Source organism: Arvicola amphibius, chromosome 17, assembly GCF_903992535.2.
Source record: "Arvicola amphibius chromosome 17, mArvAmp1.2, whole genome shotgun sequence".
Taxonomy (NCBI): domain Eukaryota; kingdom Metazoa; phylum Chordata; class Mammalia; order Rodentia; family Cricetidae; genus Arvicola; species Arvicola amphibius.
In genome coordinates this window covers 19,613,216-19,631,269 of record NC_052063.2, presented here as the reverse complement: position 1 = coordinate 19,631,269, position 18,054 = coordinate 19,613,216, and the positions used below count along the sequence as shown (strand labels likewise).

General features: G+C 37.4%; 1 pseudogene; it reads left to right on the top strand.

Annotated features, from left to right (window-relative positions):
• Positions 1-1,974: 1,974 nt before the first annotated feature.
• LOC119803266 lies at positions 1,975-2,687 on the top strand (annotated as a pseudogene).
• The last annotated feature ends 15,367 nt before the right edge of the window (positions 2,688-18,054 follow it).

Below are 18,054 nucleotides of genomic sequence, written 5' to 3'. Positions count from 1 at the left end.
TACGTACATGCAGGCAAAACTTTCATGCACAGAAAAAAGATTAATAAATCTAAAGTTTAAATAGAGTCAAGGATGTGTAGACTTAAGCAGTTGAGATCAAGGTGTGGTATTGCCCACCACTGATCCATCACCCTAAGTTTTAGCTTCATCTTGTAAAATGATCTGGCAAGGGGTTAGCACTATGAGAATTCTCTTTCCAGGAGACAAGTCCTCCCTCTGGCCAGAGCCTTTTTTCTCCTCTTAACATGTGATTCCTGTGGAAAGTTCCATTTCTCTGAAGCCCACTGTTTTAATAGTCTGATGGAAAGTGAACAGTGTCTCTAACATATCTTCATTTCTGCCAGGCAAGCTCCAAGCATTGAATAAAATAACATGCTATGCAAGATGAACATCTGATCTTAACAGTAAGGGGAAGAGAGAAAATTGGCAGGGATTTCCTTGTTTCACTCATGTGTGACCTACATAGTCATATCTGAAATCTCGAAAGTGGTGCTAGATGCCCTACGATTCCTGTTGTCCTCACTGGTTGTACTGAAGACTGAATGCAAGATAGGGGAGGGACTTTTTATTCACCAGCTTAAGTGGGACTTATAAAAGTAGATTCTTGAGATCACTGAAGTGTTGCTAAAAGGCTTTCTGAGAATTGAACTCAACTAATTGAAAGACAACCTAAGATATTTCCCTAGAGGTTACACCAGATAGATTTGAAATGTAAAGGGTTGCTGAATTCCTAGAGGTATCGTCTTTTGAATGAACTTCAAAATGGAAGTGCTCACATTAGTGCTAAAATGCCTAATACTGGTTAATGTCCACAGCAGAACAGAACAATTAGGAAACTGTTTTCATGTAAGCTTCTAGGACTAAAGGGAATATTTGCATAGCAAGCTATTTATTGTTTAAGTATACAGATGACTATTAATAAATATAGTTTGTAAAGAATAATGTGTTGTATGTTATGCTGCAGGGAGATCTCTTAAATGTGTATCACTCATATTATAAATTGCTTACAACAATGTTCAGTCATCAAACATAAAATATTAAAAGGGAAACCATTAACTAATTTTTAAAGTCTACTTCTTAGCTCTACCACCTTGCCAGATTTTTCTAACAGATATAGCCAACAACCTTGAAGAATATACTGAATATTCTTCTATGCTTTTCTTTGCATATGGTCAATGAGGTTTAAGAAAAAAGGGTCAAAAGCACAGGAATTTCTGGGACACATATATTCACAATTGCCCCAAATGCTTCCATGAAGTTGGTTCTGATGCGGGCCCAGATCCCATCTGCAGCCCACTATGCTCAGAGTAAACAGCCAAAGTTCTCTGTCAAGTTAGTGCAGAGGGGAGATGGACTATCTTCAGGGTCACTATAAGCCCCTCCACAACCGTGTGCAAGCACCTGTCCCTGCACTTACAACTACAGGTCCAAGGCTTAAATACAAGCTCTCCAGTGGAAGGAAGGGGAGGGAAGGGGGAGGAGAAGGGGAGGAGATGGAAATTTTTAATAGAAAGTGAGGAAAAAATAAACTCACGCTGTAGCTTTAAAAAAAGACAAGAAAGGAAATCATAAAGAAGAGAAGGAAAGAGAAAGAGAACACTAAAGGGTGTGAACTGTTAAATTAATTAGGAGAAAAGAAAGTGGAGGAATGAGAAAATGGATTATAGTGGTGTCAAGGGAAAAGAGTCAAAGATGATCTCACAGCAGCAAATCCCAAAGAAGGGGAAAACACATACAATAACATCACCAAAAACAAAAACTAAAATAGCAGAAACTAGCAATCACTGGTCATTAATATCCCTTACTATAAATGGATACGACTCACCTATAAAAAGACACAGGCTAACAGATTGGACATGAAAACAGAATCCGGCCAGCGCAGCTGTGCCAGAGTTGCAAGGACACCGGCCTACCGACTTCCCCTCTTGGCTGGGCTGTCGGGTCCTGGGATTTGTTCCAACAATCTGTTAAAGCATGGTGGATTACTACGAAGTTCTGGGCATGCAGAGACATGCTCACCTGAGGACATTAAAAAGGCGTGTCAGAAACAGGCACTTAAATGACATCCAAACAAAAATTCTGAAAATAAAGAAGCAGCAGAGCAGAAATTCAGGCAAGTAGCTGAGGCATATAAAGTTTTATCGGATGCAAAAAAGCAGGACATCTATGACAAATACGGCAAAGGATTAAATGGTGGTGGAGGAGGAGGAGGTGGAAGTCATTTTGACAGTCGGTTGGAATTTGGCTTCACATTCCAGAATCCAGATGATGTCTTCAGGGAATTTTTTGGTGGAAGGGACATATTTTCATTTGACTTCTTTGAAGATCCATTTGATGACTTTTTGGGAGCCAAAGGGCCTCCCAAGGAAATAGAAGCCAAGGTGCAGGCTCTTTTTCTTTGCCTTCAGTAGATTTCCTTCTTTTGCTGGTGGATTTCCTGCTTTCAATACAGAATTCAGTTCGTTCGGGTCACTAGGACACGGAGGTCTCACCTCATTCTCTTCAGCACCATTTGGTGGCAGAAGGATGGGCAACTTCAAATAAATATCAGCTTCTACTAAGATAGTGAATGGCAAAAATAAATCACTAAAAAGAGAATTGTGGAGAATGGTCAAGAAAGAGTAGAAGTTGAAGAAGACAGACAGTTAAAGTCCTTGACGATAAATGGTAAGGAGCACCTTGGATAACAAGTAATTCAAAGCATGCATTTAACAGAAATGTTAAACAAGCACCATTTGAGGAATAACAGTTTTTTTGAAGATTTCAAACAAACTCAAGTTTCTGTTTAACTGTACCTAATCTACAGTATTTATAAAACAGCTCATTGGAGCCCCTAATTGTCAGACTTTTGAGTTTGTTGCTGGGACCACACAATAGAACCATTTTTTGTCTTTAAAATTGTTGTAATCTCTGTATGTACTTTGCTTTAAACAAAACAAAAGAAACCATAATCCGAGGTGAGCCCTGTGTCTCTTGAATAGTGCTAAGTCAAGATTGTTCTTGGACACCAGCATGGATCTTTTTCCCATTGTGTTGAACTGTGAGTGAGTGGTGGCAGTCTGCTGTGAAGTTAGCATTGCCAGATGAAGCTTCTACAGAAATATTTCAATTTTATTTTCAGTATTTAGTAATGACGGCTATTACTGCATCAATGGTAATATGTTTCTGGTTTAGTGCAAATTAAGGATGTTTTCTAGTTGTGCATGGATGTTGGCAAATTTGTCAGTTTTGAAAATTGTTTAAATATGTAATGTTAAGCTTAGGTTTTTTTAAAAAGATGGTAAGCTGAGTCTTTGTTATTTGCTTAAAAAGGGGAAAATAAATGTGAATGTGTTTGGTGCATTCTTTCATGAAGAAAGAAAGAAAGAGAGAGAGAGAGAGAGAGAGAGAGAGAGAGAGAATCCATTCTTCTGCTGCATACAAGAAACACACCTCAACCTCAAAGACAGACATCACCTCAGAGTAACAGGTTGAGAAAAAAATTCCAGTCAAATAGACCTATGAAAAAAGCTGTTGTAGCTATCCTAATATCAAACAAAATAGATTTCAAACTAAAATCAATCAAAATAAATAAAGGACATGTCATATTAGTCACAAGAAAAATCCATCAAGAGGAAATCTCAATAATGAACATCTATGCCCCAAATACAAGGACACCCTCATATGTAAAAGAAATACTTCTAAGGCTTAAATCTCACATTAAACCCCACACACTAATAGTGGGAGACTTTACCCCTCCACTCTCACCACTGGACAGGTCTGTCAGACAAAAAATTAACAGAGAAATAAGGGAACTAGCAGATGTTATGACTCAAATGGACTTAACAGACATATATAGAACACTCCATACAAACATAAAAGAATATACCTTCTTCTCAGCACCTCATGGAACCTTCTCAAAAACCTTCTCAAAAACTGACCACATACCTGGTCACAAAGCAAATCTCAACAAATACCAAAAATTGGAATAACCACGTGTATCTTATTGGATCATCATGGCTTAAAATTAGAATTCAACAGCAACACTAATTACAGAAAACCCACAAACACATGGAAATCAAACAATGCTCACCTGAATCATCAACGGGTCAAGGAAGAAATAAAGAAAATTAAAGACTTCCTAAAATTCAATTAAAATGACCACACAACATACCTAACTTTATGCGACACAATGAAAGCTGTGTTAAGAGGCAAGTTCATAGCACTAAATTCCTACATAAAGAAGCTGGAAAAATCCCACACTAATGAGTTAACAGAACACCTGAAAACTCTAGAACTAGAAGAAGCAAACTCACCCAGGAGGACTAGACAGCAGGAATAATCAAACTGAGAGCTGAGATCAACAAAATAGAGACAAAGAAAACAATACAAAGAATCAATGAGACAAAGAGTTGGTTCTTTGAGAAAACCAACAAAATAGACAAACCTTTATCCAAACTAACCAAAATGCAGAGAGAATATGCAAATTAACAAAATCAGAAATGAAAAGGGGGACATAACAATAGACATGGAAGAAATCCAAAGAATTATTAGGCCATATTTTAAAAATGTGTACTCCACAAAATTGGAAATTTTAAAGGAAATGAACAGTATTCTGGATAATTATCACTTACCAATATTAAATCGACACCAGATAAGCAAATTAAATAGAACTATAACTGCTAAAGAAATAGAAACAGTAATCAAAAGTCTCCCAACCAAAATAAAAGCCCAGGACCAGATGGTTTCAGTGCAGAATTCTAGAAGATTTTCAAAAAAGAACTAATACCAATACTCCTCAAATTGTTCCACATAATAGAAAAAGAAGGAACACTGTCCAACTGTTTTTATGTGGCTACAATTACGCTGATACCCAATAACATTACTACAAAGAAATAATTACAGACCAATCTCCCACATGAACATTGATGCAAAAATACTCAATAAAATACTGGCAAACCGAATCCAAGAACACATCAGAAAAATCATCCACCATGATCAAGTCAGCTTCATCCCAGAGATTCAGGCATGGTTCAACACACGAAAGTCTGTCAATGTTATTCACCATATAAACAAACTGGAAAAAAAAAAAAAGAAACCACATGATCATCTCATTAGATACTGAAAATGCCTTCAAGAAAATACAACATCCCTTCATGACAAAGGTCTTGGAGAGAGCAAAGATACAAGGAACATACATAAAAATAATAAAGGCTGCAAGCCAACAGCCAACGTAAAACTAAATGGAGAGAAATTTTAGATCCACAGTAAATTTCTAAATCACTTTGAATATATTATTGTCCCCTATTTAATTTTATTTATATTGTCATTTGTAAAGTATATTCACACATCACAATACTATATATTGAAATATGTGTACCTAATTATACAGCAGATCTATATCTTGACACCCAACAGAACCAAATATAGGACAAAAATGAGACAGATTCAGCAAATTCAGAGTAATGCAGTTGGCCTGGTAGAGCATTAACTTAACACTAGGCTTCCTGACTTAAAAACATTGACATAACAAAACCAGGTCTATCTGTGTTGTCACATAAACAAATGGCCCTCGGGGCTTTTGTCACCTTTGCTTGATTGAATTACTGTCCCTGAGCGGTTCAGTGGAGCATTTCCTATTGTGTAGCAGTCTCCACCATTCTAATATTTATAAACAGCAAAAGCAGCAGGCCACAAACAAAAAAACAACGTCGGAATAACAATGGTTTTCAAAATATCCAACAGCCCATTTATAAATTCTCATTCAATTAACCCCATTTTAGCTTGTTGTGTTCACAGTGTTGCCAAATTTCCTACAATGGACGTAAAAGAACAAGTACTTTAAGCTTATGTATAGCTGTTATCTACAAGAGACTGTTTAATATGCCTGTTCTCACATGAGAACACCATTCATCTTATGAAATGTATGGTAGAAATATGTAATTATAATTCTACAATCATTTGAATTTTTTTCCTAGCTTTGATCCTTAAAAAAAATAAGTAGGAGTCACATTTAATATACTCCATATTATTTCAATTCCATTTTACTTCTGTTGTATACATAAACTAAATTTATGCCCCAAATTCTTCTTCCCTTTCAAAAGATCTAGATTCATCCCTGAATTCAGCAATATATGGGAAAACATAAAATATTTAGGTTTTGGTTGTGTATGAGTAACTTTGATCAGTAAAAATACCTAAAGGAGTAAGTATTTTTAATTCTTTAAATGTGTTTCATAGATCAGTAAGATAATACATTTAAAAATTATTCTCAATTTCTCACCAGCAAAACAGTTTCTTGTCCACCCTCTGCTGGCTTGATGAGGGTAGTTCAGCTTGACAAAGAGTTATGTATTTGGACAGTAGTTTAGCATGGAAAATGAGAAACACTTGCAAACACTTTAAGTGTTACACAATTACTTAAACTACAATTAAAATCCAAGTTAAAATTCATACGTTTTTCATGCTTAAATCACATTTTAGAGTCATGGTATCTGGAAACTGAAAGGATATCAATATGAAATTAAACTATTTTGAAATGTTTAAGCAGGCAGAGGGGAAGAAGAAAAGATCCCAAAGAAGAGCGCATCCTTTAGTAATTGCAAATAATATGAACTAAACCAAAGAGTGAAACGCTTGTTAATAATTCATGATGATTTAATTGTTCATATCTGTAGAAGAAACCGGAGACCTCATCTCTACATCCACACAAAACTAAAATTTAGGTGGAAGTTTAAAACTTTCAATATAAAAAACTAAATCAATATAAAGACTAGGAACCGTTTGAAGAATTGCATATCTTTAAATAGGAACTGTCAAAAATAAGACACCTAGAAAGTCACAGAAGAAATGACAGTCACATTTAACTGCAAATGCAGTTTACACGAGGAACCTCAGTAAAGGCAGAGGCATAATTGGTGTCAAAAACTGCAAGAGATGTAATGCATAAAGGCACAACACCCTAGTGTGCACAGAGAGCAGCTATAAATTGGAGAGAGAATAAAAATAACTTAACGAAAAAGTAAAAATTTATCTTTACAAGAATCCTAAAAGAAATCTAAGCTCAGCGTGGGGATATTCATCAGTAACACCAATGCTCTAGAGGCTGGAGTGGGAGCATCACAACCTCAAGGCTAGCCTGAGCTAATCAGGCCCGCCTTTCTCTAGAGGAAGCAGAAATGCGGCAGGGGAAGAGAAGAGATAGAAAGAAAATTCTGAATGGTCAATAAGTGTGGAAAAGTTTTCTCAGCTTCATTAGTAATCAAGGAAAATGAAAATAAAATGTAATGAATAGTAAGGTTATAAATCACTGATAGTCCAGTTCACTCAAGCCTGTGCTGAGCAAAAATTAAATCAATAACAATATGCAAGTTGCCACAAATGTTATATTTTGGCACTAACTATAAATCAAACACACACACACAACCTTCGGTGAAGTAATTCTCCTTAGAATTTATCCAACAAAAATTTCAAACTGTCAATTCCAAAGAATATGCATATAGCAGCACATAACTTGATATGTTTTGGAGTAGCAAAAATTAGAGAAATTCAAATACCAAAGGAAAAAATAGGAATTGAATTTTGGTAGCGTCATTCTTTTACACATTTATTTAGAAGAAGGACCTAACTGGATACTTACACACTTATTATAAATAACTATATTTTTATCATGATGAGTCATTCAGATGACTCATAATAAATCACTAAGGAAAGCATAAATAATATGCCATTTATATTTGATTTCTGGTGTGTGTGTGTGTGTATGAGAAGTGACAGGAAATGACTAGGACTTCTATTTCGACTAACAAGGAGATACTCATGGGTAGCGTGGAAGTAAGTTTCAACTATATTATTTATAAATCATTAATGCTTTGTAACGTTTTAATCTTTCCAGTTAAAAATGTACTAATACATGAATAACATAATATCTTAATGAAGGAAACAGAGTCAATAGGAAGTACTCCCATATTACATCTTTCTTAGTTTGGATTTCTATTGCTGCAACAAAACACTGTGACCAAAAAGCAAGCTGGGAAGGAAAAGGTTTATTTGACTCACATTTTCACATTGCTGTCCATCACCAAAGGAAGTCAGAACAGGAACTCAAACAGGGCAGGAACCTAAACCTGGAGGCAAGAGCCAGGTGCAGAGGTCGTAGTGATATTTCATTTTAATAAATACAGCTTGCCTGAAGTCAAACAGTCACACTGGCCAGCCTTACAGACCAGGCAGTGGTTACACACAACTTTAATCCCAATAGCCACACTAGTTTGCCACAGAAACAGGGCAGTGCACGCCTTTAATCCCAGCACTAGAGAGGATTATAAAACGGGAGGAGACAGCGTTCATGCAGTCTCATTCTGAGATTCCTGAGGAAGGATCACCATTTTGGGCTGAGGAAGGAGGTAGGAGACAGTAGATGTTATGTTTTTCTGACATCCAGGTCGAACCCCAATTTCTGTCTGGGCTGGGCCCTCCCGCTTTGATCACTAATTTAGAAAATGCCTTACATTTGGATCTCATGGAGGCATTTCCTCAACGGAGACTCACTCCTTCCTCTCTGATGACTCTAGCTGACCCACAAAACCAGCCAGTACAACAACTTTCAAGATACATTTGCTTGGACGGTTTTCTTAATTCCTCTTTTTATCTCCAAAGGAAATAAAATTAATCACCCAGCAATGTGTATCCATCAACTCCAGGGAGGGAAGAATGACAACCGAGCCTCCGGGCACACCCTTATGTGGGAGAACTCCATTTTAAATTCTGCCTTTTAGCCTAGCCCCTACATTTTATATATATTTTTATCAATTCTGACCCTTTAGAGAACCAAGGTTTAGAATTATTCATATACTATATCACTTCCTAAATCTCGACACATGCATTTGTAATCCGTCCCAGTACCTAAGTGATGGGACTCTACCCAGCTCTAGCACAGAAAGCATGGCTCTCGCAGGCTTTGCCCTCCTCCTCCATCCCCTCTGCCTTGCTCAAAACCGTTAGATTACATCCCGAAAGCTAGCCAGACCTCTTCGTTTTCTCTTCTTAAAAATTACACCTGCAAGGTCATTCTGCCTGAGTCAGAAAGCAACCACTTGAACTTTTCTTCCCTGCTTAATAAAGGATCAGTCTGTGAGAACAGGTGTTTGTGTGTGGTAGGCAACTGATCCTTAGTACAGGAGGGTACCCCCTTCTGTGCTGGGTTCTCCTTCACCAAGCCAGTCTGAAACAGTCACACATTTTTTTTACTGTCTATGGTTTTCACTTTTCTAAACCATGATACATCTCTTGCTTCCTGCTCCCTCTAGTTAGCTCAATATATTTCAGAGCTATCAATTCTGTTGTATATAACTGTGGCTTTCTTATTGTTGCTAAGCAGTATGCCACCTTTTCCTTTCTCTCAGTCAACAATCGTTTGAACTTTTTGCAGTCAGGGAGATGGTATTGACACCAGTTCTGTAAGAATGCACATGCAAATCTATAGGCGAGTATTCCCTTCAATACTTCATAAATTAGAAGTAGATTTATATAACTGTATCAAAAGTATAAGCTAAACTTAATAAGATACTGTCAAAATTTCCCAAGCAGCTATTACATTTTCCAGTCTCTCCGGTGGTATGGATGGGTGCTAGGAGCCTGTTCTAACTTTATTATTTCTTTATTGTCTTTATTATTTTTGCAGATTTTACAAGCAGCAGATTCAACTGCTCTTTTGTTTCAAGCTATCGTTGTTCATGTTGCGCAATAAATGTTCTTGGAAAGCAGATTTGGTTACTGCATAGCTTAATGACTCTCTCTCTCTTCCCCTCCCTTCCTCTCTCCCTCCCTCCTTCTCTCCCTCCCTTCTTCTCTCCCTCCCTCCCTGAGGTAAGGGCAGGCATATTTTCTTCACGTCCATTTAAAAGGATTCAGATTCAGGCTGAAAGTGACACTCAGTGGTAGGGATCACGTGTGGCGTGTGGAAGGACCTGGGTTCAATGCTCCTGCACCCGAGCACAGACTCTAGGACTCTGCAGCCTGGAAGGTTGCTTCATATACTACACCCAGGGAGCTCTTGGTGCAGCTGTCACCCCTGGGAATCAGAGCTCAGAGAACTGGTGTAGAATGTTAATAGTCTGACCACTGTCAGTATCTGAAGAAATACCCTTTGTGTTACAGTAAAGAATCACCACATGGCTTCTGTCAATATCCATGAAAGTAAAAAAGTGAACTCACCCTCAATAAATAAACACTGATGCTTTACCATCCTTAACAGAGGATTCTGTCTTCACATCTTTAGCAACGTTGATAGAATACAGTTTGGATTTTCTTTGTTGGAAGAAGTGTGAGCTTTAATTCGCATTTTCAGAATGATGAGTGATAATGGACGAGTTCTTGTTACCAATCTGGGGGCCTTTGCATCTACCCCAGATAGCATTCCTGGGTAGGCAAGAAGATGCTCTCCAAATTCTGGCTAGCAGCTAGATTCACAGACCAGAGATTTGCCGTTCCAGACCTGGAGAGCCAGAATCTATCACTCCGGATTGTAGACGGCAGAGAGTTACAGCTGTAGGCACTCAAGTTGTAAGCTTACTGCTCTATATTTAATCAGGATCACATTTTGGTAGCCTTTTTAAGTAACCTTTTCCTAAATTCAAATAATGAAGAATCTCATATGTTTTCTTCCAGAAGTTTATGAATGCTTCATGTTTTATACAAAGCAAAATTATTATTTTATGTGCTGCTTAATTTTTGAATGCCCCACTAAATAAATAACCACGATGAAACAATAATGATTTTCACATTGAATATCTTTGTCAAAATAGGAAAATTGATCAATATTTATGAATGGATCTTATTTATGGACTTAATAATGTTCCATTTATCTTTAGATCTATTCTGTGCCTATAGCACAACTTGTTGGATTACCATCACTTAGTGGGAAGTTTCAAAATCAAACTGCTAAATTCTCTAAAATGTTTTGTTCTTTCTCAAAATTGTTTTGCCTTCTCCAAACATTTTGGTATTGAAACAGTTACACAATAAATTAATAAATGTATTTTTAAAAATTGAAACAAAGAAATGTCATTTCTTAGAAGGCAGCGTTCTGGATTCTTGTCATGATTTTGATGAGAGAACAATTTGTTCAGATTTAAAGAGACTACCAAGAAATCTTATAAAAAGAGATTTTTGTCTTTGCTTTTCTAAACTTGACACCGTCTATTGTGGCATGTCAGTATGTATCTGCAGTTTCAACAAAGGATCCCTTGCGCTCCGGACAAGACTGGCAACATAGCAAGATGAGATAGAAAGGGAGTGGGAAGTCCCTACCCAACACAGCATCAGAGTTTCATACTTAAAGTCAAATAAATTTTAGTATAATATATATTGTTAGTAAAAAGGCAAGACGAGATGACGTTGGAGTAACAGAAGGGACATCATGACAAAGCCCCTTCATGATAGGACTCCTATGTTGTAAAAACAAAGGTTAATTTCCCTTTATTTTACAGCAAAAGATAAAACAGTGGTATCACATAAATTTATGTCGTTTCTGTAGTCTTGTTTTGGCAATGAATGCTCATCTTCAGAAGATGTATTAATGCAATAAAAACCCAAAGTTGTGACGTTTAATATGTAGCAATCCAGTTAAAATACCACAAAGAAAATCAGGAGAAAGTAGTTATAAACATGGAACTGCAATTTAAGCAGCCTCATGGTGTGACTTGAGAGAATGCAAATTTTATGTTTTTCGCTCATTTTAGAAACCAAAAGTGTGCTGTGTTAAATCTCAATCTAGCTGGTGACCTAGGAATTATACACTTGAACACAATTTAGGGATTTTTTTGATTCCTTTTAAATATTATGTATCCATATTTAATTTGTCTATTTAGAAATTATTAGTTCTTTAAGATTTTTGTACATTTTAATCATTGTCATTTCTTCACCAACTCCTCCAGACCTACTGCCCATCCCTGCACCCTCAAATTTATGTCCTTGTTTTTGTTTTTTAACCCGTCAAAACTAATTTGTGCTGCCCAAATGTTCTTCAATAGATGGTCTTTTATTGGTGTGTGGTTGACTTGCCCAGTGTTACATTTCAAGAGAGAACTCTCCTTCCAGCAGCTAAAGACAGCCAATAGCTGTTCCATGGGATTCCATGCACATTTCCCATCTCCATGCTGGGATTTAATCTACATTTTCCTGGTCTTGTGCATGCTGTCACAGCTACTGTAAATTCCTATGTGCGGCTCCCTTGCTGTGTCTAGAAGACACTGACCCCTTCTGGTCATCCATCTCCTCTGGCTCATACACTGTTTCTGCCCCCTCCACAATGACCAACAATGATCACTTAGCCTTGAAAAGAAGGGGCACCTAATATGTATTCTATTAGGGCTTAGCATTATGTAACCTCTTAATCTCTGCACCTTGGCTAATTGTGGGTCCCTACTCATCACCATGTACTGCAGATAGAAGCTTCTTTGATGAGAGTTGAAAGATGCGTTGATATATGGGTATAATAAGTCACTGGAAGTCAGTTCAATACTATGTCCATTTAACAAAGAAGAGTAAAGTAGAGCTGGTAACCTGTCCAGACATTATCTGCCAGATAATGGTGCCGGGTATAGATTTTATCTTGTAGAGAAGGACTTACCCAGTCAGAAGATGAGTGATTACTCTCAGAAGGAATGTGAGGCCAACAAAGTACAGGCGAAACTGTATTTAAAATAAATAAATAAATAAATAAATAAATAAAAGGAAAGAAACAAAGGAAAAGAAGATATACCTGTTAGCTACCTTCCAGAATTTCCTCATAGCCTCCTTTTTCTTCTCCCTCCCTTTGTTATTTCTTTTTTCTATACTGGGAATGGGGCCCAGGGATACACGCTGATAACCAGTGATTTTTTGAAAAGTTATCAAATGCTACATTGGGAAGATTGCAGTGATGTATTCAAATTTCATTCTGACACCCAAATCATTTTTGTACTTCATGGAAAAGGACAGAACTTGAGATCTCCCCATTAAGCAAAATAATCTAGACACATAATTCAATTCACCACATCTGTGTTTTTTCCTTCCTTTTTTTCTTCCTTCCTTCCTTCCTTCCTTCCTTCCTTCCTTCCTTCCTTCCTCCCTCCATCCCTTTCTTCCTCTTTTATGCCTTTGCTATTTGTGATATTTAGGTTTTTCCCTCAGGACACAAGTTTTGTCTGTAATCCAGGCAAATTCATCCAAGACATATTTGTCATATAATAGCTAATGTTTGCTATGTCCTTTTAATCAAAATGTTTAAAACAAGAATAACATCCCAAAGACTAAAATGGGATTCACAATGTTATAATAATATTGGATAACATATAAGACATATAAGTTATAGAAATCTTATATAACCCATTTTCTCATTTAAGTTGTTCTGTGATGCTCATGTTATTCCAGATCTAGAGTCACCACCCAACAGTTTTGAAAGCCCCTCTTGGTATCCTTATTTTCCCACACGGACAGAAATCTAATCTGAATTGATTGACACCACCATCTCCAACTACTATAATAATGTATTCTTAAGCAAGAAGAGTTTGAAGTCACTTTCTAAATCACAAATGTTCTGAATTCTGAATGTCCCCCCACTTACCCAAAAGATTTAGAAGTAAGTTATGAACCATTTTCTTCTTCATGTCATCAGTAAATAAATGGGTAGAGATAAAGTGTGAAATTACACAAAATCACACAGCTTGTAAGCAGTTGAAACATGAATCGTTTCCATTACTCCAGTAAATATTTACTGTGAATCTAAACGTTCCTCCCATCCTCTCTCTTTCTCCATGACTCTAATATCTTGAGTGTGGGATGCTAGAATACGCTCATTGAACCATCGTTTAAAATGTAAGACTAGATAAAAATTACTGTTCCTCATGCTGCTAGGTAAGAAATAATCGCATCTTCCAGATAGGAGGTCACACTAGTTACCCCGACGACTCAATGCAGAACTATGGACTTATTTAAGTGCGTGTCTTGTTTGTTCTATTAGGGTGCAAATGCTGTGCCAGCATGGACAGTTGCAAAACCTGCTGTGAATTACTGTATAATAGTCAGCCTAAGATATGGAATTACAGAGCAAGCAAAGCTTTTCAAGGGCTTAAATATATCTGTCTTGATTGATTGTAATTTCACAGATGCAGTTTCTAGAGATATCACCCAGCAGCTTGGGATAGATGTTAGGAAACCGAGTTTCTGTTTCTAACTCAGAAACTAAAACATCGTGTGACCTTGAATGAGTAACTAGGGATTTTTCCATCCCATATTTTCACTCTTAAAAATCAAAATCTTATTTAAAAAAATCTGTTTTCACGAATCATAAATGGAATAAGTGGACATGCGTGCAGTTAATTGGGCCATTTTAAGGAAGGCCCACAAGTAGCATTGATTATTTCAGTGTCTAATCCTGAAAATGCTGTGCCCTACTTTCGCAGCAGTATTTGTCATCTGCAGGATGCCCCCAAGATAGAACACTTAAATTCCTTCTCAGAGACCTTAATAGCTCTTAAAGTGGTAAGTGGGTAATTTCATAATCACATTCTAAAATCAGATGCCATATGTAGTCAGATTGTGAATGTGCAAGGTAATACTCACCCGTGTGCTTACATCCCCATCACACTCCATAGAAACAATCAAGTAATTGTTGGGATAGCACAATGCTACAAACAGATAAATAATTTCAGTCAACAACAAAGATCAGTTGTCACCTTTTAAACTGGATTGACAGCTTCTGATTTCTAGAATGGACGATATTCTATGCCGCCAAAAGTTCTGTGTACTCAGAAGGATTTGCACACCACTCATGTGGAGGCTCCACTTATTTGACCACCAAAACAAAGCCAATCTTATAAAAACAAAGAATTTAGATAATTACTTTTAGTTATAGGAATAATATACATACACTCTATAGAGAGTACATTAATGTCAATCATAATTATTTGTATCACACAATATTTTTAAATGACAAGCCATCTATTGTTCTAAAAAGTCAAGATACTGATTTTCAAGTTTATTTTTATATTATGCTATTAATAAAACAAGCAAAAATATAAATTTTCCTGTAAACATAGTTAGGAGTGAAATGTAATAGATCAGCAGTAGTTTATATCTTTCTATTTCAAACAGCTTTTGTGAATGTTTATAACTTAAGATGCTCCATTAACACTAAATTGTAACCTGATCTGCACTGAAGAAATTCAAAACACAGTTCTCAACATGTAATCAAAAAATATAAGGTACAATAAATGCTAATGTTTCATATTTCAGTCTACAACTGAGAGCATGAAAAATCACCTCAAAACCTAACCACAGTAACTATACTTTACACAGAATTTCTGAGACCTGTTTCTAAGAACGGAAAGAGGGAATAGATGACATCAAAGACATATACTTGACTTTCCTCCACTGCTTTGAAGCCCTATTTAGATATAAATACCCCACAAACTCAAGCTGTTTAACCCAAGCACAGTCTCTATTAGTTTCTCTACATCTGATGTTGTAATAATCAACACACTGTGCTTACATAATAAAAACATCAATATTGGAGACTCACATAAAAAGTTAGGAGGAGAGATGTAGAGGATCCTGTTTATGAACCATCTGCTTCACATTAGAAAAGCAAGAGCTGGCTTGTTATCCACAGTACCCATCTAGATTTATGGGTTACCATACCATAAAGCCAGAAGGAATATTTACGTGGTTCCCATTTTAGGATCAGAACATCCATATTCCTTGGTTTGCAGATTCAAGTTCTGCAACTTTAATCATGACTTCAGGCTAACTGCTTTGAAGGTGATGCATCCAAGAGGTTAAATCTTAACCAGTTTCTCCCAGCAGCTTTTCTTTTAGTGGAAAAGAACACATTCACCCCTTGGGAATGTAGTCAACTCTAGCACAGACTCACTTCTTAAAGGGACAGCGTAAAACTAGATAGCAGTTTTCTAATTCTGAAATTGTACTATGTTATTGTAAACAAAATCATAACTCAAAGTTTTTCTTTAACAAAATAATCTTCTAGCCAAAGGTGACATCTTTTGATACGTGGGTTATTGAATACCTTTTATATTGGGTCCTAGCCAATCTTCAAGGTTGACATAAAGAATGCTTACAACAATAACAACAACCAAAAAAAAAAACCCACCTAGGTCAAATTATTCATTAGGTGACTTCCAGTACATACAAGATCCACAAACCTGAGACAGGAAGAAGGAACTATTACAAAAATCAATTCATAAGAAATTTGTACTAGAGACCCTTTGTGTGATTTATATCATTTTTATATTATTAACCATATTGGTGTCTGAAAGCCATGCTGCCAATAGGACCAGCCAGGCTAATCTGAGTGGCCTGTGCTGACACTTGGGCTCATGGTGACAACCAAGCGCTATGTTTGAGTCTGTGGCCATACCAAAGCCAGGGTCTGTGTTGATCTCCGTGACTTCAGTTTCCACTGAAGGCCATGCAGATGCCTGGGGTCTGAACTGCCACCTCAGGCCAGCTTGGTATCTGAGAGTCAGACTGTGCCATACAGATCTGAATGACCTACTCTGCCACCCAGAACCATGGTGATGTCTGGTCCCAAGTTGCAGTCAGTGGTTCTGGTCCTGTAATTGATTGAATTATAAAGATGTATCTCTGCCTAAGGTGCCTTCTGATTGATTTAATAAAGAGCTAAATGTCCAATATCTAGGCAGGAAGAATAAAGAGCTAAATGTTCAAGAGCTAGGCGGGAAGAGCTGCCGGGATTTCTGGGCAGAGAGAGGGAGAACTCTGGGAAGAAGAAAGGTGTATTTTGAGTACAGACTAGAAACAAATAAATTAAAAATATATGAGTTAATTAAGTTATCAGAGCTATTTGGGAAAAAGCCTAAGCTAAGGCCATGCTATCATAATTATTAAATAAGTCTTTTTTTTTTGTTTGTTTGTTTTTTTTTTTTGTTTTTCGAGACATTATTCCAGGCTGGTAGTCCAAAGATATTCTGACAAGAAAGCTAGGGTCTGTGCTGATGTCTGTCTGTGGCCCCTGTTACTATGGAGGGCCATACAGATGCCCAGGGTCTGATCAGTCTCCTGAGACCATGCTGGTATTTGAGGGCCATGCTGCTGCTGGGATCGCAGTGATGTCCAGGCCTGAGTTGCTGCTGAGGGCCATGTCTAGGTCTGCGGTCCTGCTGTAGCTAGGGTTTGTGTTGATTTCTGTGGCCCAAGTTACCACAGGGAGCCATAGGGACCACGTGTTGAAATCCAAGGACTGTGCTGAGCTGCCACCACCTATTGCTGGCCTTGCGAGAGCTGGTCCTGCCTCTCGCTGGCCACTGTAGCAGAGGTGCTGGCCTCACCCTTCACCACTGGTGTGGGAGAGTTGACATAAAAGCAGGCAGTATGGGCTCAAGAGAAGGGAAAGTTTCTTTGCAAGTAGTGGCTCTCAAATTTGATGAACTTAAGTTGTATACCACCATAGTACACCTGAGCTTAATCATACACATGCTCAACTATGCATAGGCTTAAAATGGTATTAGGGATTATCCCTAAAAATTCACATGAAGGACATGGTCCACCTTAGGGCATTTGTACCCAACACTAGTTCTGGCCAAATTGGCCTATTTGCCATGATTTTTTAATGTGTTCCCTAACATGTTTAGGGGTGATTTGAATGAGAATGTTCTGCGGAGGCTTATACATTGCATGCTTATCCCCCAGTTGATGAGTTGTCAAGGAACGATTAAAAGGTGTGGCCTTGTTGGTACGGGTGTGGCCCCATTGGAGGAGGTATGTTAGTAGACTAAAGGACTTGTTAGGTTTATAAGCTACCAATGTTTATGTAAGAAACACGCCACAGTTGTTGTTCTGGTCCTGTGAAGGACATGTGGGAATCAAGTAGAGATAGTTAAGGTAAAATAGACACCAAGTACATCCATGAAGAATGAGGAGGTCTGCTCTGAAAGCAGACATAATACCCAGAACACAGTGGGGCTACTACTGAACTCTTGGAAAGGCCTCATTGCTTCTAATTTGACTTTATAGTCTCCTTTGCCATCTCAGCAAGAAGACGTTCTTACAGCATCT